The 25,865-nt window shown below is 38.2% G+C and overlaps 1 long non-coding RNA gene across 1 annotated transcript in view; it reads right to left on the bottom strand.

The window, feature by feature from the left end:
• Positions 1 to 2,681: 2,681 nt before the first annotated feature.
• Positions 2,682 to 25,865, bottom strand: part of LOC111947392 — a 33,837-nt gene continuing 10,653 nt past the window's right edge. The window contains exons 3-4 of the long non-coding RNA XR_002873201.1: positions 4,629 to 4,666; positions 2,682 to 2,717 (exon numbers count right to left, since the gene is read on the bottom strand). This is a non-coding gene — a long non-coding RNA (uncharacterized LOC111947392). The remainder of the gene's footprint in view (positions 2,718 to 4,628; positions 4,667 to 25,865) is intronic.

The following is a 25,865-nucleotide window of genomic DNA, read 5'->3' as shown; positions in this document are numbered from 1 at the left end:
AACGGTCTCAGAGAACAGCTGCTGATCAGACCAGATTTCAGTCAGCCGCCATGCCGCTCTGCTGAAACCAACAGTTTCATAGGAAAACAAACTGACTCATCAAATACATCTGTTTACAGCTTCAGAACAAAGATAATAGATGAGGTCAAAAATTAGGACACTTTAACCTGACCAGCAAAAATACCTGCATCTCAAAATCAATTTCCCTCAACACACATGAGCCATTTGTCAAAAGAAACAAAGATACAGCAACGCCAGCTGGGTTTTTACCTCGATAGTAGTCCGTTTCTAAACAAAGTAAGGCGGGTTTAAGCCAAAAAATATATATATCGATTTAAAGGTCTGCAGTTTTTTAATATAGAATTTTTTTTTCCTAATTCAGTTTAATTTTTATGCATCTTTAAACATCACAAAAAAGGTGGATTTTCTCAGAAATATATCGAATAAAACATGAGTTCTCACGCTAAAGCTACCATTTAACCAGTAAACATTTAAGAAGAAATATAAATAATGAACTATATTGATAAATAAAATTGGAAAACTTTGCCCCAACACCTCAGAGACTGCACTGACCTCCCAATGTTTAAAAAAAAATCATCTTTTTAAAATTGCTTTTAATCTTTAATCTGTCATTTTTATGTTTTTATTTTTATTGTATTAGCTCGTTTTTATTGACTGTTTTTCACTCACGTGTTGTAAAGTGTCTTTGTGTGCCATTTAAAGCACTATACAAATAAAATATATTATTATTATTATAAATAAATAAATAAATTATTACATGATGAAGCCAAACGTGTCATTGAAAAATCTAGTTATTCATTTTCAGTCTTTTGCACAAATGCATAAACAAACTGTACATTAAAGGACCTATGTCATACAACTTCAACTTTTCTGAGTTTTTACATGTATTTTAATGTTCATTCCTCACTATAACCAACCCCAAAGTGGTATTTTGGTATATATCCGTTCACGTATCTCTGAGTATTCCTCTAAAAATCTGAGCTCTGAGCACCAGCCTCTCCCAACCCACGGACACAAGTGGATTCTCACATTGTGACGTCACAAAGTGGGGAACAGCCCCTTCCAGGAAGAGTCTGTGCTGCCCAAGGCTAACCCACAGTCTCTCCGTGAAGCTAGCGGTGTTCGACAAAATGCTTTCCTTTTTTGTGCACAATATTCACATCCATCTTTGCAAAAGTTTGGATGTTGTTTGTTTTCTTGGGCGAGACCCAGACATGCTGCAGAGGTCAGTTCTGGGTTCACGTCATGACTTCAAGGAGCCTCAGAGACCGAGTCGTCTTACTTCCTGATAGGAAAATGAGCTGCGCAAATAACTAATATTTAATCAGGGACTGCTGCCGCGGGCCATTATTAGTGTACCAAAGGGATTATATTATCATATATATGGATATACTTTGAGTGTATTTGTAGATAGATTTTAAGTATATCTAATACATGTCAGAAATTTGAATTTTATTAGTCATCTATTCAGGTCAGTTGTTACTGAGTCTCAACTTTCTTACGTTTCTAAGTTTGTGGCATTTCCTTTAACAGCATAACAGTAAAAAACATTTTGACTTTTATTTTGATTTTCATCTCTTAGTTCCCTGGTTAAAAATGCAAAACACATTGACAATATTTACATTTACAATATGCTTTAAAAACACCTTAAGTTTATTTGTTTCTAATCGAAAAATCTGATTTATAGTCCTACAGAGATCTGCGTTGCATTTTACAACAAATGTGACAAACATGAAAGTCAAGTGAGCGCTGGGTGAACTTTAAAAGAATATAGGGAAAGCTGTACAACCTTGAAAACAGTTTTCCGTTTTGCCAGCCTGATAAAATTAAATTATGATAGATGACCCTGACGTGCACTTTTTCCACAAATGCATGTTTCCTTGGCAACGCTGTATAAAACCCATATGTTTGTTTAAAAGATAAAGCAGCTTACTAACCTGATCCTGTAAAATATGTCACCTTTTTTCTTTGTGCAACTGCATTTTTAAATGCGCCTTTTGGCTAGAAAGCTAAAGAAAATTACTATTTCCAAAGCTGCTATTAATCCAAAAAGGATTACCCTGCAAATTTTGAAAACAAATCAAATATTTTCCTGAAATACCAAAACAATTCAGAGAAATTTAATAGTGCGAGTTCAAAAGATTCCTCATGCTCAATTAAAAGAAGCTTAGGTTCCCATGTGAGCAGTTCAGCATCTGTTGCAAAAGCATAGGGTTTGAACAGAGCATGCCAAGAGCTCGCTGAGTACCAAAATCACACTGTTTTCTTTTTCCTTCAATGAGAAACATGAGACAGAACTTATCATATATTGCTTTTCTCCCCATTTAAATTATAAACGTTGTTTGGAGTGATAGTGTAAATCAGGCTGTGCTTAAAACACCCACTCTGATGAAAATGGTGTTTTTCTCATGGAAGACATGCATGTATAAAGAGAATGAAGCTTAAAATTGTATTTCTGAGTATTTCCTTTATTCAAATAGTTGTGAATCTAGAGTAGACAAAAAAAAGGCAGTTTGAACCACAAGCTTCCTGCTCCTCTCTATTGTGATGCATCCACTTGTAGACGACTAGATCCACGCAAGTCTTTGTTTTCCCCGCCCGACCTGACATCTGGCTCAAAACTGCACGGCTGGATAGCTCAGATATGGCTCGCCCTTTTTGTTGCACCGGTAATGATAGGTTGGGGGTGTGAAGGGCTGTAAGATAGTGGGAGAGAGTGTAAACAGATGGATGACAGGGAGTGGGGAAGGACTCACTCCAACAGTCACACTATATTACCAAAAGGAATCACTCAGCTGCCTTGACTCACACATGAACTTGAAGTGCCATCCCATTTCTAACCCATACAGTTCAATATGATGTTTTTGCAGTTCTTACAGCTTCAACTTTTCTGGGAAGGCTGAGGAGTGGGTTTGTAGGAATTTTTGACCATTCTTCTAAAAGCGCATTGGTGAGGTCACACACTGATGTTGGAGGAAAAGGCCTGACTCCACCAACACCAGGAGTCTAATTCAAAGGAGTTCTATGGGGTTCAGGTCAGGACTCTGTGCAGGCCCGTCAAGTTCATCCACACCAGACTGCCATCCATGTCTCTATGGACCTTTCTTTGTCCACTGGTGCACAGTCATGTTGGAAGAGGAAGGGGCCCGCTACAATCTTTTCCCACAAGGTTGGGAGCATGGAATTGTCCAAATTGTTTTGGTATCCCTTTCATTGGAACTAAGAGGCCATGCCCACACCATAATTCCTCCTCCACCAAATTTGACACTTGACACAATGCAGTCTGAAATATATCGTTCTCCTGGCAACCTCCGAAGCCAGACTCGTCCAATCAGATTGCCCGATGGAAAGTGTGATTCATCATTCCAGAAAAGGCGTCTCCACTGCTCTGGAGCCCAGTGGCGGCGTGCATTCCACCACTTCATCCGATGCTTTCATCATCATCATCATTTCTTTATTTATATATTTATAAAGCACCTTCCACCACCAGCCAAGGAGGCCCAAAGTGCTGTACACATGGAGAGATTTACTTTGCATTTGGTGATGTGTGGCTTGGATGCAGCTGCGTTCAGTACTTGGGCTAATCCGAAGGTCACATGCAGTTTGGAGATCTGTAGCAACTGGCTGTGCAGAAAGGAGGTGACCTCTTTGCACTAGGCACTTTAGCATCTGCTGACCCCTCTCCATCAGTTTACATGGCCTACCACTTCATGGCTGAGTTGCTGTTGTTCCCAAACTCTTCCATCTGTTTGTGTCAGAATGCAGGGAACTTGTAAGCCACTGACGGTAGCATCTACGTCACAGCTACAAGCTTTTTCTAAATGCTTTTTTGTTTTAATCTGCTCCTGATCAACAATGATTTGAATGAAGAAATACTCAGAAATGCAATTACAATTTTAATTTTTTTTTATGTCCTCCATCATAAGAAAAAAATCTACAAAAACATCGGAAAAACACAATCTTTCCTTTTTCATTGAAGCGGATCTTTAAGATGAAAACTCAATAAGACCGCATTAAAATTTAAGCTGCAGAGGTAAAAATAAAATTTTTCATAATTTCATGATATCCACAAATGAAGTTTTCTTTCTAATTGTCTAGAACATATGTTTATACTTCAGAAAACTCAATTTATTCATGTCCTTATAAAAAACTAAATATGCAGAGCAAAAAGCCTAGGTGGTAATGTGAACCAAGCATACTCTCTTGTAATGTGGAGTGACCTTAACAGAAGGCAGAGGATTCCAGCATCAGAGCCCCCTGTACAAGAGTGTTAAATACTGTCTCCAAACCACCAACTCAACCTTTTTATTGTTTGTGCAAACTCCCACAATGCCATTAAGTTGATCTTAAAGCTGGTCCCGAAGAGACTGAGGAGCGGGCCTCCTCTCCCTCAAAGAACATGCTCCAACATCCAAGCTATGGGGTCATTTCTAAACAAAGGGGCCCAGTTAGCCTAGTTATAATATAACATTTCCTCTAATAACCTTCAACTATGAATAATTACATCACTCCGCCTGTGCCAACTTCCATTTTAAGGTGATAAACTTCAAAGGTTCCGGACTGGGGCCTTAAATTAAACCAGATGTGGTATCAGGTCAGGTACTTACCAAAAGGTGACTCCTGTGAGGGTCAGAGTGGCAGGATCCTGGAAAGACAAGAAAACAGAAGGTCCACTTCAGCAGAGGTCTACTGAAATCGCTCCTAGAGCCCCCTGTCGTCCTTTGGTTGTTTACTCCAAAAAGTTTGCATTAAAGAAGCGGCTCCAACTCCTAAAGTGAGGCACCAACTTTTGACTGCAGGGGATAAATTCAACAATGATAATTGTGAGGGAATTTGCTATTTTGGGGGTTGTGAATGTCCTACATTCTGTTTAGATGCAGGTACGGGTGGGGGTGGAATGATTTTTGTCTCCAGGGCCCAAACATACGTATTCCTCTTGCAGAGGAAAGCTTTTGTTCTGATAAATTGACGGCGTCAGTTTCCCACGTTGCCACAGTGTGGCATATCCTATAGGGAGCAGCAGTGGGAGCGCGGATGCTACACACCACCAGCATCACTCAAAGTGACAGCTCTTGTTTATTGTGTTCTTTTGAGGGAAAAGGGGGGGCTATTTTTCTAAATGTAAACTTCCAAGTCAAGGAAGCAGGAAGGAACAGGAATTAATACACCTACACTCGCCTTCTCCCTTTGGAATGGCAAAAATGTCTTTGTACTCGGATCATAATTACTGGTGGGCGCCAGTTTGGGATTGTTCTCCTCGCTTCTTTCATACTTTCCCCCTCCCCGAGTATGAAACTATGTTTTTGGGACATGTAACTGACAACTGGGTCTTTTCACAACTTCACTTCAGTTTCTGGAGGCCGCCTTATTTTTAGTTTTAAGGAATGGCTGCTGTTTCTTCTCTTTCTGACTGAGAGCCAGTCAGGAAGATAATCCACCACAGATCTTTGTCGTACATGGACGTGGACTTGATGATATTGAATATGACGGTTTCAGACGGTTTACGAGTGGTCTCTCACCCTTGGCTGGGGTGTTTGTGTCTATGCTGACACCCCGGCCAACATGAAGACAGAGCAGACGGCGCCGTCTTGGTTCTGTCTTCTTAAGGTTTTTTTTTTAGTCGTTTCTCTTTTACTTGTCCCAGATTCTTTTTGTGTATTTTGTTATGAGGGACTTAATTATTTTTTGCATTGTTTTTCCTCGCTTTCATTTTTTGTTTGTTTTTATGTACAGCATCTTGAGCTGTTTTCTCTACATGAAAGGTGCTATAGAAATAAAATTCATTTGAATTAGAATTTTTGCTCCTGCTCCGTACTCTCTGTAGCCGTTTTATAATATAGTACATATTATAATATAGTACATTAGTACGTAGTATAATATAGCATATATATATATATTTTTAGATACTTTTTTGAATGAAAGATAATTGTAAGCTGTTTATTATTATTATGTTGTTTTCTTCTTTCTCTTTGCACCATGTGACAGTTTGCAATTTCGCTGTACTGTTGTACCAAGTGTGACTGTACAATGACAATAAAGATTTATTTTATCTTATTTTACATCTTAAAAAGTCATCTTAAAACAACTCGGTCATTTTAAATGAAAAAATACACACATAAAAACAAAAACTGTATTCAAAAAAACACTTATAATAAATGAGATCAGCCTTATCTTATGAGCATCCCTTAATACAAAAGATTTCATTTGAGTTGTCAAAGCATTTCCGATTTCTTTAAATGTAAATTACATTACAATAAACGCGATGTTGTGATATACTTGTAGATGTTAGACAGAAGATTGTACTAAAAACTAGTACAGAAAAAAATGTACTTGATAATAAGGAGACCAGATATATTGAATATTTATAAGAACAAAATAAATTACAATAAAGTCTGAAAACAAATGAAAAGAACAGCAAAATGGTACAAATGCACATCCCATTTCAGGCATGGCAGACAAAAATTATGACCAGAGTTTTCCTTCTTTCTTACCTGTATTTTTATTTATTAAAAATGTCCATCCCATCCAGAATTACAAAAAAAAACTTGATTTATATTGCAAATACAAGTGCTAGTTTGAGATTTTATGACGATTTATTAAGATGGGCTAAATTGTACTATTGTAATTGTCCTAACATTTTGTTCTAAAATGATTCATTTCCACTTATCCTTATTCTTTCATCACTGTAATCTAGGTACATAAAAAATGTATAAAAACACAAACTGCTTAGAACTAGCAAAAATATTTATTTTTGATTGGGCTGTATGAGATTCAATTTTAAGTCATACTTTAGCTTTATTTTGCATATTTTTTTCATTTATGAATGCTTGTGAAGCTCCTTGTTTCTAGATTTTAACATTTTATTATAAAAGGTTTTGTTAAGTAAAAATGAACACATCATTTTACTATTTTAAGTGTTTTTTTTTTGTCTTAAGCTTAGTGTTCTTTTCCTATAGACTACCTCTTTTTGCAGTGGACTCCTTTGCCCATTTTATTAAAACATGTGTACTATCAGTGTTTAATACATTTTTTGTTATTGTACTGATCAGGACATCATGTCTAAACACACGTGCCAATACATGTCAATGCTCCTTTAACTCTCAAAGCTTCTTCGTTTCCAGTAAACCCTGATCCTGCCATCGCACAAGTTACACAGATCAATAGACTAAATAAATATGACGTTTAGATTTGAAATCTCTGACATAACAGCTTTTGTTAAACAATACCGCCAGCTTCTAAAGCCATCAGGCATCTATGAAGAAATACAAGAATCCTAATGACTTTTAGGGGGAAAACAAACAGAGCAGGAATCACTCCTCACACTATTTGATCTCATCTTTTGCTCCATCTATGCATTTTTAATAAACATTTTCACCCCCACATTGAACTGCAACTCCCTTTGTTCTTTAAAGATTCATTACTGTTTCTGTCAAAAGTCCCCTTTTTTAAATTAAACAGAAACATTTTAAGACATAAACCAAATGCTGTTGTTTACACTGAAATCATAGAGCAATTTTGTAAAAAAAGAAAAACATTATACACATAAATGATCAGAGTCAATTTGATTTAAGGTGAAGTTTTTGAAGACTATTACACTTTTGTTCTTTGATCTGAGTTTATACTCTGAGGATAAAGTCCTCTTTTGTCTCGTTCAGGTATGATCTGCAGACGTGCTTCATGTTCAAAGTTTGACAGAGATTTAACAGCTATCAAACAGACAAAACATGAAACCTCCTTTTTCTCGGTGAAATCACGGTGAGAAAGCAAGCGCGGCCCGCTTTCAGTCGCAAGCATGCAACCACCGGCGCGCCACACTAACCTGCTGTTCCAACACTTTATTCATCTACCGTTTCAACATCTGCCTTGCCAAATAGCATCGTGACAATCCCACTAAATTATTAAACCAACATCCATGAAAATAGCTTCATGTTGTTTGTGTGCTGAAGTCACACGCAGCATTCCTAAAAGACTCCGTCTGCACAGCTCTGAGGATGGAAATGCAGCCTGAAGATCCTTTGAAACCGCTGCATAAAACCAGGCAATTTCATTCAATGCCAGTTCCATTATGATAACTCAGGATAAAGTCTTTTTAGTCGCCTAGGCCACGGGGAAAAAGACAATGAGCTAAATACTCAAATTATCAAAGCTATTAAATGTTCAGATAGAGTAATTTGCTATCAAACACAATTGATCATCCAAGAATATTAGACCATTAACACAATTCTAAAGAAGTGCAATCTGTCAAAGAAATGTAATTTAGGTCATGAAAAGGTCTTTTTTTTCCTTCACTTTTTGATGAACTGAACTGAAAGAGACTAAAATCAAGTGCTCTTTCTTCTTGTTGCGTTCTGGATGATTCTGCTGCTCATGGAGACCGAATGTGAGGATTGGCGACTCAACGTTTGACTTTGACTGTTAGCAGTAAAAAAAAAAAAAAAAAACTGTTCTTCTTGCACTGATCCTAGAGATTCCGGTTCCTTTTGTACGTGAGCTTAACGCTCCTACATCCACTGTTCGCATTACCCAAAAAAAAAAAGAAATGGTGAGAAACACTTACTTTTTTATGAAAACTGTTTATTTAGTTTAAAAGTCACAAGCTAAAAATTACCCCGAAAAAGCCTGTTAGCTCAACTCTTTAAAAGACTAACATTTTATAATGTGATTATTTTACTTGGAAAAGCATCAATGTAAAGTTTAAATAAAGATAGAGTATCATGAGCCCACCTTTTGGTTCCTGCTTGCCTTGCAGCAGCATTAAAACTATTCCATCACGACTTTTGTGAAGACATTTTGAGATCCAACAAAGTGATCTGGTATCGGATCAAAATTTTGAACAGATATCTCAAAAGGTAAATGGAACCGTCTACAGTGGTGTCGCACACGCACACTAAGGTTTCTGGACTCCACACACTTCCGTGTTTTTGTAGAACTGTCACAAAGTGGACTACATGTTCAGACAAAAAGCACAACGTTGATCCTGTTGTAGTTTAGTGCTGGTGAGTCCACAGAAATGTGCCTGGAGTCAGACACAAACCGTCATCGTCACATGAAGCTTCAGGAAAACGTCTTCACAGCGATTCTCTCAGGCTTCAAAATAAAAGACCTAAACCATAAAAAAAACTTCATGTTCATTTTTTATTCAGTGTCGACTGTATTTGTGTGCATTTTGGCAAAGTAACATTTTGATTCAGACACGTTTCAGTTCAGACACATGATTCAGCACATACTCAAAAAGCATGAAAGCAGAGGTATTGTCTGGCTCACAGATGCTGGGCTGGACTAAAGTGGAAATTTTTATCTCCTGCTAAAGACACAGACGATGATCCTCCCTCGCTTTCAAGTGAAGGAATATTCCAACACACGCCCTGGAATTTTCCACAGTCCACTTTTGTTATTCCTCACCTGCCCACAGGTTGCCTCCACTGAGTTTTCCCTCAGCCAGTTTTATGCAGCCTCACTGCAGCAGCGGTCCGGGCGTTTGCACGCCTAGTTCGTTCACTGGTTTACCTTTTAGACCATCTGATATAACACACTTGCTCGTTCACTGCAGATGGCAAGCCTGAATGCTGATGATAAACATACAGCAGCCAGGTACCAGTGGACCAGTCCCAGATTCAGACCCTCACCCAGGCTTGACTTCCAGGACAGTTTGGAGTAAGCGTGCGCTCTCTTGGCAGATGGTTTTATCATTTAAAGTCATCTACAGTCTTCTGTCATTTTCCATGATTCTGCAGACACCTATAAATATGATTCAGAAAGAGCATGGAGGAAATGAACATGTCACATGTAAATATGTCACATGCTTTTAAAGCCACCCTCAAAACTAAGTGTATTCACTCATTTGTGAACTAATTTGATTGATGCACTCCTGCAACTTTTATCAAGTAACAACTTGTTTATAATTTCCTGGTTTTAGTGAGCAAATTTTGCACCTTTTTTTTATGAGTTATTTGAATTTTGTCATGGCAAATTGTTGGTTTGGTGTATGAGTGTTGCACGGCCCAAAGGGCCCTTTTTAAATTTCGACGTACCAGACAACAAAGAACTATCCGTTTCTATCCATCTGATGCTAACAACGAGCTATAGAGCTCTCAAAAGATGTTTAAATTGCAACAAAACCAACCTTAATAAATTAAAACCTCTTGGAAAGCTTTTTCATTATCCCTTTGTATAATTTCTTTTTAGCAAAGTGCGTGTGGCCCCTTCAGAGATGGGGCAGAGTTTTCCCCCAGGCTGGGGCAGAACATCCTAACTGGGGCAGCATGACCAAACATCTATATTAGTTCCTGAGCACTTTGCATCATGCTGCTGTTGCCCTTTATGACTTTGTCGTGTTTACTTTGTGGTTGTGTGACTCCTCTACACAAAAGTTGGCCCAAACAGGAAATGCTCCATAAAATGCAGAGATGATGCCTTCAGAGTAGTAACTGCCTGAGCAGGACAAGAGCAGCAAGCCATGACCCCCCCGTCTGGCCTCCTCAGATAATTGCTGGCTCTTCAATCCTGTTTTATTTATACACGTCCAACAGAAATGAGTGAAAGCTGGCAGACCACAAACAAAGATAGGAGACAAGGCCTCTGTTGAGCTTCCTGTTAAACAGAATTATCCATAAAGCAGCCGACTGCTCTGCAGCTGAGCTGATGTCTGAAAACACTTCAAAACATAAAAACGTTCATTTTTTAAAAATGTAACAAGCAAATGAAATATCTACCAAACTATGACTTCTCTTAATGTACTAATGAATTTAGAATTAATCCCAAAAATGATTGACATGTTTTAAATCAGTGTTTTTCAACCAGTGTGCCGCGGCACACTAGTGTGCCGTGGGAGATGGTCAAGTGCGCCGTGGGAAATTGCCCTCATTCACTGATCTAAAAACATTTTCCATCTCCAGGATTTCAGCTCTCTGTTCATTCAAACAGGCCATGATAAAACACTGAGTAGTTAGGAATATAAAAGATCTTAAAATTACTTTTTCTTTGTGTTTATTTAATTCTATCAAAGACATTTTGATAAGAATCACGGTTCCGCGATTTAGCTGCAGCTATAACTGTGTAAGGAAAAGTCCCGCCCCTTCAACTGTCTCCACCAATCATTCTTGAAGGCTTAATCACATGTCATCAGTCTGACCAATCAGAAGTGCTTAAAGTCTTCTTTAAGTTCTTAATTGTGCTGATAAAGTCGCTCAGTTCAAACAAAAATACCAGCTAAAGCTCGTCTTTAGCTGTTTTTTTTTTTTTTTGGATGCTGGTGTGCCGCGGGATTTTTGTCAGGGTTAAAGTGTGCCGTGGCTCAAAAAAGGTTGAAAAACACTGTTTTAAATCATGCACAAATTAGAAATTTTTTCGAGTTTATTAGTGTAGTTTTATGTAACCTCAGAAAAAAAAGTACATCATTGATGAAACTCCTTATTTGACAATGATTCATTTTAAAATAAAGCAAACTTTTTCAGGTTTGTGCAGGAGCAACAGTTCTACAATTATAGCGGCATGCCAAACAGATTTCACACCAAAAGACCTACCGGTACATTATATCCAGGTTAAAAAGTTAGATTTTAACTTGGGGGATAAAAAATGTCCACTGAGGTTTATATTAGTTTTTTTTCATCTCAATTCAATATCAACACTTAAAAAACGGTTTTATTTATCTTCAATTTAAAACTATTATTTCAGTTTAGTTTTTAGCTAAATGTGGCTGTTGGTCACTTAGTCTTGAATCCGGTTTAGTTTATTTTATTATTCCTAATATTTAATCTATACATCTGTTTTTATCCAAAGTTCAAACTTTAATTCATCATTTAACACAGACATTCTTAGAAAACAGCTGTTTTCCATTAGAAAGATCATTTAAACTAAACACTTTTCTCTGCCAATTAATAAAATCACTTGCTTTCATAAGAATAAGATGATTTCTTCTTCTATCAAATGACTCAGTATTTTAAAACTTTTCAATCGGATAACGTGAAATGAGTACTTATTTCACTGGAAAAAAAAAAATCGGAAAACTGGATATATTTCACAAAACATAAATTACCACGGGTCATAAATTCACACACGTTAAATTCACACACATGATAAATTCACACACACGATACATTCACACATATGGTTAATTCACACACATTTTATAATCCAGCACATAGTAAATTCACAGTCCTGATAAATTCCTATGCATCATAAATCACACACATGACAAATTCATAAACATGGTGAATTCACACACATGGTAAATTTACATACATGATACATTCACACACATGGTAAATTCAAACATGATAAATCCACACACATGATAAATCCAGACATACGATACATTCACACACATGGTAAATTCACACACATTTTATTATCCCGCGCATAGTAAATTCACACTCCTGATAAGTTCCTACGCATCATAAATTACATACATGATAAATTCACACACATGGTGAATTCACAGACATGGTAAATTTACATACATGATAAATTCACACATATGATAAATACACACATGGTGAATTCACACACATGATAAATTTACATACATGATAAATTCACCCACATGGTGAATTCACACACATGGTGAATTCACACACATGATAAATTTACACATATGGTAAATTCACACATGATAAATTCACGCAGATATAAATTCACACAGATGATATATTCACACACATGATAAATCCACACACATGGTAAATTCACACACATGATAAATTCCCACGCATCAAAAATTCACACTCTTGATAAATTTCTACACGTCATAAATTCACACACATGGTAAAATCCCACACATGGCAAATCACACACATGCCTGCAGACAACTTTCACAATTTTCTCTGTTTCGTGGTTTGAGAGTTTTTATCAATCATCAACTGCCTTTTGTGTTCCAACACAGCGTTACAGGGAGAACAAAACAGTTTAGCTCAACTTTTACAAAGAATATTTGTAAACGGTCGTAACAGACTGTCCCATGTTTGCTTTAGTTGTGTAATATAGTCACAGCAATGCAGTAAGAGACACTGTTGAGCCTGACTCCAGAAAGAGTCAACTGCACTATTCAGTAAAATCTTTATCTGTGATCGTTGGTGGGAACTAAGAGACTTTATGAGCCATGTTGGAACAAAGAAGTGGGAACATGAAGCACATTTAAATGGTTGGACTCTGACCAGTCTAACCGTTGGACTGATTACATAAATGTTTGAGTCACTAAATTTGATTGGCTGGAATGGTTTTACGGAAGGAACTTTATCAAAATGACAGCTTTAAAACAAAGTTATGGCAAAGTTGTGGTAAATGGACAAAGTGGCTGAAACGAGAAAAAGCCGCTAGAATTGTTGAAAATGCATCATCGCAAAATCCTGGAAGGACACAAAGAAGAGCAGTGAGAAACAAATTTCTGACTTTTGAAAGATAAAAATAGAGATACCCAAGCAACTAATGGTCAACTAATGAAACTTGAAATCGCAAATTATCGCACGATTTTCTGCATTGAATAACATTGCAGAATGCAAAAGTTTAGAGTGAATTTAAACATATTTGATTGCAAAATGTATGCTTGGAAAATAGTTTGCTTAGAGGAAAAAAAGACCAAATAATATTGTTTGCTTCAATATCCGAACTGCAATGATAAAAAATTGTCATCGTCTAAGCAACAAAATGTTAACATTTATGAATCACTTGTGTTTATTCAACAACTGGAACCAACTAACTAGAACTTGTATCATGGAGCAGCAGAAACAGCCGTGTTCAGTAATAACAGAGAGATAATAGAGCGAGGAAAAAAAGATTGATAGATAAATACCAAGATTTTTTGTAACATAGAACTGCAAAAACCAGGTGTTTACAAGAGAGACCACCATGACAGTTACAACAGACTTTTGTCGTTAAAATACCAAAGCCTAACTGACTTCAGGACTTTGTGGATTAAAAAGCAGTCAATATTTCACTAAAAAGTTTGGTTTCTTTACATAAAACACATCACTTCCTTTTTATAGTCATAGGTATGCGATGGCGCCGACTTGCAAGTTGCAAACTATCCTGTTGAACAGAAATGATAAAACCTCAAATGCCACAGAAAAATGATCCAGTCCACCTTTAGGTGCTCAACACTTAGATCCAGTATTCAAAGGCAGTGACTGAAAGACTTTTATATTCAATTTTAAGATTAAAATAAAAGTACAGTGGTCCTCTGCTACATGTTTTAGTGCAATTTTACATGTTTTTTTGTTTTGTTTTTTAAAGCTCATTATGTTCTGCGTTCTGATTGGCTGTAGACCAGTGTCAAACAAATCCCCGTGCTGTGTCTTCAGTACAGTTTGCAAAGATGGGCTCTGTCCGAATTCCCACCCTAACCCCCAACTACTAAAAAACCATATAGTGCTGGACTATGTAGTGCCCTGAATTTTAAAAGCAATTCGGGCACCGTGCTCACTACTTTTTTTCTTTTTAAAAAGGGGATATGACGTCATCGATTTCACAAAGTCATAATCTAATTAATATGAGCGTTTTGCAACAATTATTTATGAGTCCACTGTCTTCTGAAGATAAAAACGTTGATGGTTTATGAAAAAAATACATTTAAATACATTTTTTGGGCAAAAAGTGTTCTGACGCAATGCATTGTGGTCTACATTTGTTTGATCTAATGAGCATGGATGCACACAGATTTTTTGCAGAGCATTCTAAGAAATTTCCAGGGCACTCGATTTTGGAATTGTAGATTAGGACAGTACTACAAAATGGTGAAGGCGCTTTAGTGCACTATATAGTGCACTATATAGTGAGTAGTGAAGGAATTTGGACACAACCATGGTCTTTGGTTTCTTTTAAAACTGGACTAAGTTTTCTATGACGGTTTAAACAGAAAAGTATGAAAATGTTCAAGGCTGTTTGAGAAAAGTGTATAAAGTGACTAGTGTGGGGGTTTTACCATCTTAAAACATCTACAATAACTAAAAAAAACAAACTGACTACTTTGCAAGAATCATCCGATGTATTTTCAGAGCATAATTCTTGCAGTAAACTAGTGCGTTAAAATAATTATCGGCATTTATTCAGTAACTTAACGTGTCAATGTGCCCAGCTAAAAAAATAAAATAAATATTTTATTTTGGTCTGCAGATAAAAACTCATGTTAGCTTTAAACTAGTCAAAAACATTCAAATAGATATCTTGAAAATTCAAAAAGAAACATTTTCCCAACCCTGGTCCTGAAAATGAACCACTCTGCTTATTTTCCAAGAAAGGTTGTACTGCTTTCTGTTGATTACCTGGATCAGGTGTAATTTGTCAATCAGAATCTGGAACCCCTGATCTGAGTAATCAGGGCAGGGATAGCTACAAAACAAGCCAAGTTGCCAATTGAGTCTTAAGTGTCATCATCATCATTTAAAAAATGTGGTCATACTACAAGGAAATATCTGCTGTCAGTTTATTTATCAAATGCTAAACAGTTTTCAGTCAAAACAGTCTAAAAGAAGATCTGTATTCATGTCAACATGGTAGGACCAGGCCGAGAAGTCAGATCTACAGACAGAAGTCAATCAGTTCATTTCCTGAAAAATGACCCCTCGCACACACACACACACACAGACACACACAACCACACTACATGTGTAGATCTAATGTTTTTGTTTTCTGTTAATGCAGAGCTTCTACAACAATTGAAAGTTGGGCCTACGGAGGGATTTCAGGGATTAGAGGATGTGTCTGACATTCTGAATTTGACTGAGTGACCTCAAACCTGACATGTGAGGTCGGTCTCACAGATCAGCTTAAAGCTACGAGCCTTCGGCCCGAAAAAGCATGCAGGCAGCTCAGATAACAGGGCGGCCATATTTGGTGCAAAGCGTATGAGTCAAAGCCCAGAGTGGCTGCACAGTATGATCCACAATGCACGCAACAATACGCATAATTAGATAATCCATTAACAAAGCAGATTCTGAGGCGGCCCACTAAGACCCGGAGCACAACCCTTAACCTCCCAAGTATTATATCTGATAGGAAAACAGTGAAAGTACATGCAAGTGCTGACAGACAAAGAGGCTTTTCTCTGGATGTTGTGACAGACCGACAGCATGTGGATGTCCCCTCCACCTCCTCCATTATGCCTGTAACAGCATCAGCCGCGCTTTAGACCCCATGCATGAGTGCTCTCATCAGCACCATGAATAAATGGTTTCCATCTAGTTAAGCCTCGCTTTTTTATCTTTGCGTTTCCTGCTTGGAATGCAACATAAGTTAATCAGCATGTGCAACTGATTTACATTGTGGGGAACACCAAACAGGATGAAGAATTCACATTAAGATCAATTTTTCTGACAAACAACACAGCACAAAAAAAACCTTGTCTGCTTTGACTATGTACTGCTTGTGTTTTCTTATTGCTGCTGATCTGAAAAGAAACATTAGAAAAACGTAAAAAATACACATTAATATATACATTGATGTTAGGAGTCAATCAGGACTATCAAACTATTGGTTTGTACAGCTCCAGTCATTATCACTTCTGCTTTTCCTAAATCCCACCATCATATTAGCAAGGAAAAGTCAATCTCAGCCCGTAAGGACATCTCTTCCATACGCTGGATTTAATTCCCTCAAATCCTTCCTGATTTAAGTATAGGATAGGAAAGACAACAAATAAACTCTGGAATCTCAGGAGTTTTCAGTTTAAGCCGAGGAACAAACCAGTTCTAGTTTGAAGGCCTCTACGGGGGCTTTCTACCAGCCTTCTATAGAAAATATCAAGTCGAAAGGTGAAACATTGACTTTTTGAGCGGTGGTCTGGGTTCTGCCTTGTTGTTGGTCCAGCAGAAGACAGCGGTCAGTGTTTGTTTTGCCCGCTTTGCTACAATGAGCCCACCCACATGAAAGTGGTACTCAAGTGCAGTGGAAAATCGAGCAAGACCAATCGGAATAACGGCAAGTTGAGTCGTAATGACAAATGGAAAGGCAGCTTTACAAATTATAAGGAAGAGCTAATCCTCCATTGTTTTTAAAAAAGTCTGAGTAAAGCTTTTTGATCGGGGACAAGAATTTTTCTATTTTTTTTCTTGTGGTTAAAAGAAAAAGCTGTTTTTCTAAGGTAATTCCACCAAAATATGGATGGATTTAGATTATATATGTGTGTGACAGTGTGTTGTGCTAAACTATTGATCTGCTGACCCCATGCAGATTAAGAACCAAAAACTTGTTGACATAATTACGTTTTTTTACTTTTAAACTCTTCATTTTCCACCTTCTACACCAGAACCTCACAGCCAAACATCTTCAAACTCTGTTGTTTCATACGCTTCCTCAGAACGGGGGAGTCCCATTTCAAATATGGCCTAAACTTCTTTTTACTTTTATTCTTTAAATCCCACATGAACAAAGGACGGCTCGAATCAGAAGGTAACTTGATGGATTTCTCTGACATTACAGAAAAGAGGACACATGGGTATCCAGTAACTTGTGTCGCTTCTGTTTGGAAAAGTTCCCAGTAAATCACAGACACCGTCGGTTGTAGCTGTGACATTCACACAAGTGCAGAGGGTCTCTGTTTGAGGTAATGTGAAGACTGTCTCAGGTGAAACACTGCCACAGCAGAGACAGGGACTTCTGGCCTGCGCAATGATTTGGGTCAGTAAGTAATTGCATTGTTGGACCACAGGGGACTTGTTGGCAATTAATCCCATCAATGAGCTGTGAGAAATATGCACAGGAGACTGATAACTGCAGGTCTGTTAACACAGCTCTTTCGAAGAGTGATGGGTTAGAATTTCAACTGCTGACACTGCAGCTATGGCTGCAATAAAACATCACATTTATGCTACACCTGCTGAGCAGCTGCATCAGAACTGTCAAGCCATCTTCAAAGTCCCTCTCCAATCATCTTTTGATCTATTGTAAAAGCATTCCCAGGCTCTTTTAATTATGCTTATGCTGTTTTTAGGCAAAATCAAAAAAGCTTTATGGTTTTCTAGGATAAAGTTTCTGCAGAGCAGCAGGAGTTCATCAGAAATTCACCTGAGTTATGGGCAGGACTGTTGGCTTTTCCCATTATGTTTACACACTCTCCCACTAGCTTACAGCCCATCACGTTCAGAAACTAACATTAATGGTGCAACAAAAATGGTGCGCAATGTTGGAGCTGTCCAGCCTTACGGTTTTGATCCAGAGTCCAGCTCAGATGAGGAAAACAAAGACGAACATGGTTCTATTTGTCTGCAAGTGGATGCATCAGAATGGAGCGGAGCAGGGAGCTTGTGGCCCACCCAGCATATTTTCAGTTACAACCTTTTTCAAACTGCAGCTTTTTGTCTGCCTCCGATTCACAACTATTTGAATAAAGAAATATTCAGAAATGTAGTTTTAATCTTAAATTTGTTTACATATGTCCTCCACCATGAGAAAAATGCTACAAAAACATGTTAAAAACACCAAAAACAGAATTTTTTTTGGTTCATGGTTCTTTAAACCCTTTACTCAAATTAATTTACTCAAATTTTAGTCTGCTTTCTCAAAACATTTGTGCCCATAAACTTGGCTAAAATAAAATTTTTTTTCATCTTCACCTACTTTCTGAATGTCAATTCTGCTAACAGCCCCCTGACTCATGGGGAGGAACTTTACAACCACAATTCCCCACTTCTGATGAGTCTTAGGGGCTGAAGGCGGGGCTAAGACGGATGTAACAGAGAATCGGGCAATTTTTCAAAATAAAACATCTTTGAGATGACGAAATAAATTTACATTCAGACCAACACATTGGGGTTTTTTGTACATTTAAACCTGAGTTAATTTACAGGTCCCGATTTCCTCGCAGGAGCTACGTTTTAAAAATAACCTGCAACAGAAATGCACAAAGTACAATTACAGATGTATGAGTTTGTAAATCCCTCACTACACATTTCATACACTCTTCTCAAACAGAAATGAACATTTTCACTTTTCTGTTCTGTTTAAACTATTAAGGTTCAAACCTTCATTGTAAAAAACATCCAGAAAACAAAGATCTGATCGCAATCTAATATTTATGTAAATGTGGGAAACTCAACACATTTTGTACAGGGGAAATGGCACGGAGGAGAATTTGATAAAGTCAACAGCCAATCAGGACACAGAGCACAGTGTGCTGTAAAGCAGAACAAAAAAAACATGCGCAGTTGTACTGAAAAACATTAGCCAAACAGGAGGAGTGAAAAGGATGAACCACCATATAGCAAAAGACCCCTATACATAAAAATGGAGATCCAAATTCCTGTTTCAGGGGTTGTGTGTTTGTTTGATCTGCAGCAGAGTTCCGGTAACCTGTAACACACATCAACTGAAGCAGACTGAGGAGATGAATTCTGTTGCTTCCACTTAAGTCCCACCTTCAAGATTCCCTAATTCAAACTCTTAGATTCATAACTAATATTATAAAGGGTGCCATTCAAATGCAAAGCTCTTCTTCCTTTTGTCACCCTGCTGTGATGTTTTCCAGTTTCTCTCTTTTGGCACGTCATTAATAGCTCAGTATTTTTCCAACAACATGCTTCAGTAATTTGACGGCCTTCCGAAGCTGCATCTGTCACTGCATGCCAAGCAAGTGTATCAGTCATTCTGCGAACATTAGCTGCGAGCTTCTGTCTAATCTGTGATTAATCAGTGAGTGACATCTCATCTGAAGTGATAGAAGCACTGAGAAAATGCCACTTTTGGCACCCAATCACTTCACTGAATGGAACTGTTACCACTTCGACAATGTTAGGGATTAGTGCTCGACAAACAGTGAGGACAGAACAACAATAACATCTACGAGTGAACGAGGATGGGACGAAAAAAAGCAAAGTTTTTTATGATTTCCGGGATTTTAGAGCTATGTCAATAAAAAAATGAAAATGGCTTAAATGATGTGTACGTCCTGGAGGTGTTCATGAAGTAGAGGTAGTCTGCTTCCAAACAGAAGCCGTCTTCGGATTCAGAAGATAAGAAATAAAGTAGAATATTTGAGGAAATAGCGGTTCTTTGAGACAGAGGCTGGGTCCTCGGCCTGGAAATCTACAGCAGAAGTGAAATACGAACCTATGACTGCATAGATTACCACCAAACTCTTCCTTTTTCCCTATCATTTAAATGTCATGGCAAACAGAGACTGTTTTTTTTTTTCAAAATGAAATATAACCCCAATGCTTCATAAAGGTGCAGTTGTTTGAGTTTATTTCATTCAGTGGCATCCTATGACTGAGACTCAACACTGACCGTCCAGCATTAAGCTCAGCTGCAAGAATAGAAACAAGAATAAAAATGTAATTACGTATTATGCAAACTTTGTTTTTTTTCCGCAACAGCATAAAATGATTCTTCTGTCATAACATTAACTGTTCGGAAATTAGTTGAGTGCGTTTAAAAAAGAACAAAAAAAAGAGCCTTTTGAAGAACGACTTTCAAAGCACCGACTGAAAGAATGATTTATGTTTAGGCATAATGAAGACTACCAGCACGCAGCTAAATCAGCGGTCAAATGAGGACCCAGCATAAATAATGTTTCTAAGATTGTTTATTGACTCCACCTGTTCAGCAGTACAAGAAAAACAGCTTTTACTCAGAGAAAAATCCTGAGCAGACATTAAGTTCCTCTAAACACTTCAACATATGGTTCAGAATAATAGCTGCCAAGACCGAGTCATTACTTATGAGGTAAACAAGACCTTAGCACAAAAACAGAAAGTAATCAACCCCTTAAAGTGATTCTCCCAAATAAGAAAGATAATCTTCACCTTTGCCTGATTCTCCTCCACTCAGCTGGATCCTCCCTGTAATTGCTCCGTTAATCATCCCTTAATGTATTGACAAGATTAATTTGGAAGAGTTGCCTTAAAAAATGCACAATCTCCTGCAATCTGCCAGTGCCAGAGTCTTATAATGAAGGACAGGCAAAGTAGAGCCAGATTAGGATTGTTTAAGAGCATTGGAGGATCCGGCGGAGATTGATGCGGCGCCGATCAGAGCCCCCCCACTGATTCTCTAAGCAGACGACACGATAATCCCTAAACACCTGACAGTGACTCCCCAGAAACGCTTTACAGCAAAACCCCCAATCAACCACTATGACTTTAATTAACTCTCCAGGTTGTAATTAGTAAACAGATTAGGAACTCAAGGTATTTGAAAGTGTGTTTGTGTTCAGGAACGAGAGGACCAGGAGTTTCGTCAGCTTTGGCAACAGACTCCAAAAAAAGAAAAAACTTTAGTGTTTTTACAGACAAGCCTCATCCAGTCCTGTTTCCTTTAAGCACATCCGTCACTGTTTGATAAACATCTGTCATACTACATTAAGGACAAGTACACATATAAGATAAAGTTAAACAGAACATGACAGTAACCAAAGCAACGCGAAGAACAACCTTCAAGAGAGCAAAGCCGCTCTAACCAGCCAAAACAACGCCAAACAAGCTCTCAAGACAGACAAATATTTTACTTAACTTTACTTAAGAACTACATTCATCTGTAATGTTTTTATATTTACACATTTTAACAAATAGATTTAATATCAAGCATTATTACAGCTTGCTGCAATTTGTTTTTGCCTCCTCATTTTAATTTAAGGCTGTGTCCCAATTCATTCACTACTCCCTAACCCCTAAAAGACTATAGTGCGGCACTATTTAGTGCCATGGATTTTAATGCAATTCCGACACATGCTCTACTAATTTCTTTTTAAGCGCCTAACATGACGTCACCCATTTGTCAAAGTGAAAACCTACTAAATAGAAACATTTTCCAAAGACTATCTATGAATCCACTGTGTCCTGATGAGGAAAACTTGGATGATTTATATAAAATAAATGTAAATACATTTGTGAAGATTTGTAATATGTTTATCTTCTACAATACTGCCAAGTTGCCAGTCCATCAGGAATGTGTACTTTTATTTTTGTGCCACTGGACTGCTTCTGGACTTTTTTTCTTCTAACGTAAATGTAGTGCTTTGTGGTTTATTTTCGTCAATCTAGTGAGCAGTGATGCACACTGGTTTTTCTCAAAGACTCCTGGGAAAATTTCCAGGGCACTGGTGTTTAGAATTGCAGATTCGGACTCCCATACAAACTGGCAAACGCCATTAGAAGGGGGTTACGTTATGTAGGCACTAACCAGGGAGTAGTGGGTGAATTCAGACACAGCCTAAATCTAGTCTCTTGTTGGAAAATCTTCTCTGCTTTTTTCAGACATTTGTTGCGATGCATCACTATAGAAACGGCCATCTAGTGTACTTGAGGGACAATCTTCCAGATAGGTTTTTCAATTCACTAACTTTCTGTCCAAAAAGTCTGAATTGAAAAGAACAGCAAAAGGGAATAAAAGATGAGGAAGTTTAGGCCATTTATTTATGGGAATGTCAGACTGCAGACACAGCTGGAGTGAGGTCTGAGACCTGCCAGACATGAATAGTCTGTGGGCAGATAAATTACAGCCAACTGATAAAGAGGACCGGTTCTGTGACCCATCTGAGACCTTAAGACCTTCAGTAGATGGTATATAGGGTCCCTTAACATAATGGACAATCCTGCATGTCCCCCCACACAATGAGCTTCTTCAGGTCTGCTGCATTACAGAATCATTCCAATCATCATCATAATCATTCTTACTTTGACTGGTCCAGACTGATGATATATCTACTGGAACTGGCATTGGAATTTAAAACAGTTAAGTGAATGTTAAGAAATGCCTCTGAGGTTGGTAACAGTGTCCTTTAACTGGTTGCTAGCGGCAATACTTTGCTCTGTGTGCAGCATCCCGGTCTGCAGGAAATGAACGTGAACGTCACTGAGGTGGTGCCATCACCCTCTGTGCTTTCACTGCTGTTCCCTCTGCAAAATCTCAGATCATAACACAAGCTCAGTCAACTCTTGTTTCTAGAAAAATATTTTAAATCTTAAATTAAAAGCGCTAGAGCAACCAGTTTGTCATTATTCTTGCCTCTGCCTCTCAGTCCTTCAAGCAGCCTTAAGGATTAAAGTAACTTGTTGCACTGAGAAAGTTTTAGAGATTGTGGCCATTTGCACTTTTCATTCAATCAGAGTCTCAGCATTTAAAGTCCTACTTGTTGTTTTTGGAGAATTATGCTTTAAAAATCCGCCATCATCAAAATTACATCACACATTAATAATAATAATAATAATCCATTTTATTTGAATCGCCTTTCAAGAAACCCAAGGACACTTTACAAAACAAAGGTTAAAAATGACATTAAAAGCACAATAAATATAATAGACAAAATAAAAGTGAGTCAGGATGGGAAGGCAGAAATAAACAGGTGAGTTTTGAGTTTAGATCTGAAAGTAGGAAGAGAGTTTATGTTACGGAGGTCAGGAGGGAGGGAATTCCAGAGTTTGGGAACCATTGCATCATTTTAGTATTTAAAATGAATATTAGTCTTATCACCCTATTTTATTTTTGTCCATATGCATTTCCTGCAGTGCATCATATTCTTTTAAAGATACAGACATTCTAAATATGATGATTAAGGTTTTTAAGAAAACTTTGTTTTCTCCCTATTATCCAAGCATCAGACAACTGTTAACAAAAAAAAAAGAAGAAAACACCGGAACAACGAGCAGAAAACTGAAAGCTGACAGCGCCAAAGTTTAGAGAGAAAATCATTTGGTAATCGTAGCACATCATGGCAGCAGTAGTAGCTCTGACACTTTTACTATTGTTCACACTTCATTTATAGAGGAAAAAAAGCTGGCAGGCTGACGAATGGCAGTCTGGGTATGAAGGAAGGTCAGACCCGTGAAGGTGGAGTCATCAGTCACAGTCCGTATTTGCAAAGCTGACTTGCTTAACACCGTCTGTGCTCACGCCGCTCACAAAACCACAAATGTCTGCGGGAAAACTCGCTGGACTCTTTGACAACACGCACAGAGAATTGTTAAGTCTGTTTGGTGAGATCTTTGCATCGCTCTGCTTCTCTTTTACACTGACAGATGTGAACAAAAACGTCTCTTTGGTGAAAAGGTTTCACGCTGTCAGGCTCCATGCCTGCAGACCTGTGCAAGAACGTGTGGTCGCTTATATACGGAACATAACAACAACTCTCTGCCGAACCCTAAAACGTTCAATAAAATGCAGACAAATTATTACAGCGAAGAAACCCAATAAAAAGGTTAAAAAAAAAATCAAACTTGGCATTGCAGATTAAACCGATCACAGCATGATACTATAAACTGAGCACAGAAGAATACTCACAGTTTGTCTGCAGATCAGGAGCCACACAGAACTGATGGCCTAACTGAATGGAAGTGACTTGGAAGAGTCTTCTCACCCCTAAAAAGGTTTGCGCAGCTGAAATGACTCACATCCCTTCTTCCAACCTCTGTCAACCATCACGAGGAGGTAAACATTTCCAAATATGGAGAAACTATGAAGACAGTATTGAGGGCAATATCAGTTTAGTTTGCTTTTAGTTTGGAATGCCATACTCTGGGAGCCAAAGTCACTCAGCAGAGCCAGCTCTGTGGTGCATACCTCTCACTTGGAATAATAACAATAATAATCGTGGAGAGCTTTTCACTGTTGTTTTGGGTTCATTCTGACCTAAAATGGGTGACATTGTGAGCTGACCACTAGATCGCCCAATTCCTTATATGAATACAACAGTAAATGAGCTTTGTTTAAAAAAATGCTCTGATTATTTCAACAAACTCCTCAAATGCAGAGAAACATTTTTAAAAAGGGCCTGTCTGACAGCTTCTGTCATGATGAGAAGCCACCATGAGGCACAGATAGTGTTTAAATCATTGAGGAGGGGTAATTAAAGTCAGATTTTTCCCATGAGGGCCATAGGTCAACTGTCTAATGGCCCCAGAGTGAGAACAGAACACTTCACTTCCTGCGCTGAAACGCTGTTGAGGACCAGCACGGTTTTACACTCTTTGTTTCCTTCAACAGCCCAACCAAGTTTATGATAGTCCCCAAAGGAAATGTGCACACTAATGCTCTCATGGTCACACATTCATGGGAAAGACAGGAGAAAGCTGTTCTGCACAATCATCATTCAGAGTTCTGAGCTGGTAGGAATGATTTGTGGCGACCTTAATGTGAGGAGATCTTTCAGATGCAACTGAAGGTCTAGAACTGCAAAGTTTGATTGATAGCTAAACTGTAGAAATGAGCAAATACTAGTCCAGGTTTCCATGACAAGGAAAAAACATTATGCTGCATTCACACCGGACGCGATTGCCCGCGTCAAATTTGCACCTCTTTGACGTGCGTTAAATTCGCTGCTCGCCGTTGACCGAACTGACGACTGTCCAAAAATGTGCTTGACGCCCCAGACACATATGGAAGGAGCTACCGCCAAATGTTTTTGGCTACATTGAGCTGTGTATCTGTGAATATCTTATTTACAATGTATGGAAGACACGGAGGATATTTAGAGATCAGATTATTTATGTTAAAAAGCTCTCCAAAAACACGTCATATTCCGTGTCTCTGTGACCCAGTTTGATGGATTGCTGCTCTACAATAATTCGAAAAGGGAAAAATAAAAACAAGATTCCAACAAGAAGATGCTTTTATTATTGTCTTGATAGAAAGAAGAAGTATATCATCCTGAGCAGGCTGCCTGTGTACGGCAACGCCGCGGCCCCAAGGGTTAAGATATGGATGGAGGTTTAGGATGAGAACCCTTGCATCGATCAGCCATATTGAATTTGAACTCTACCCGCTGATCTAGTCACTAAAAACATCACATGCCCAAAGATGAGTCCCTGATTGGTGGACGCGTCAACCTGGCCAAAGTTCAGATGTTTAAACTCTTGACGCACCCCATCTGACGGCCTCACGACACTGCTGCCGGACTGACACGTGGTGCCCAACGCTTGAATCGC

Source organism: Oryzias latipes, chromosome 4 (assembly GCF_002234675.1).
Source record: "Oryzias latipes chromosome 4, ASM223467v1".
In the NCBI taxonomy this organism is placed as follows: domain Eukaryota; kingdom Metazoa; phylum Chordata; class Actinopteri; order Beloniformes; family Adrianichthyidae; genus Oryzias; species Oryzias latipes.
This window is presented reverse-complemented; position numbering and strand designations above follow the sequence as displayed.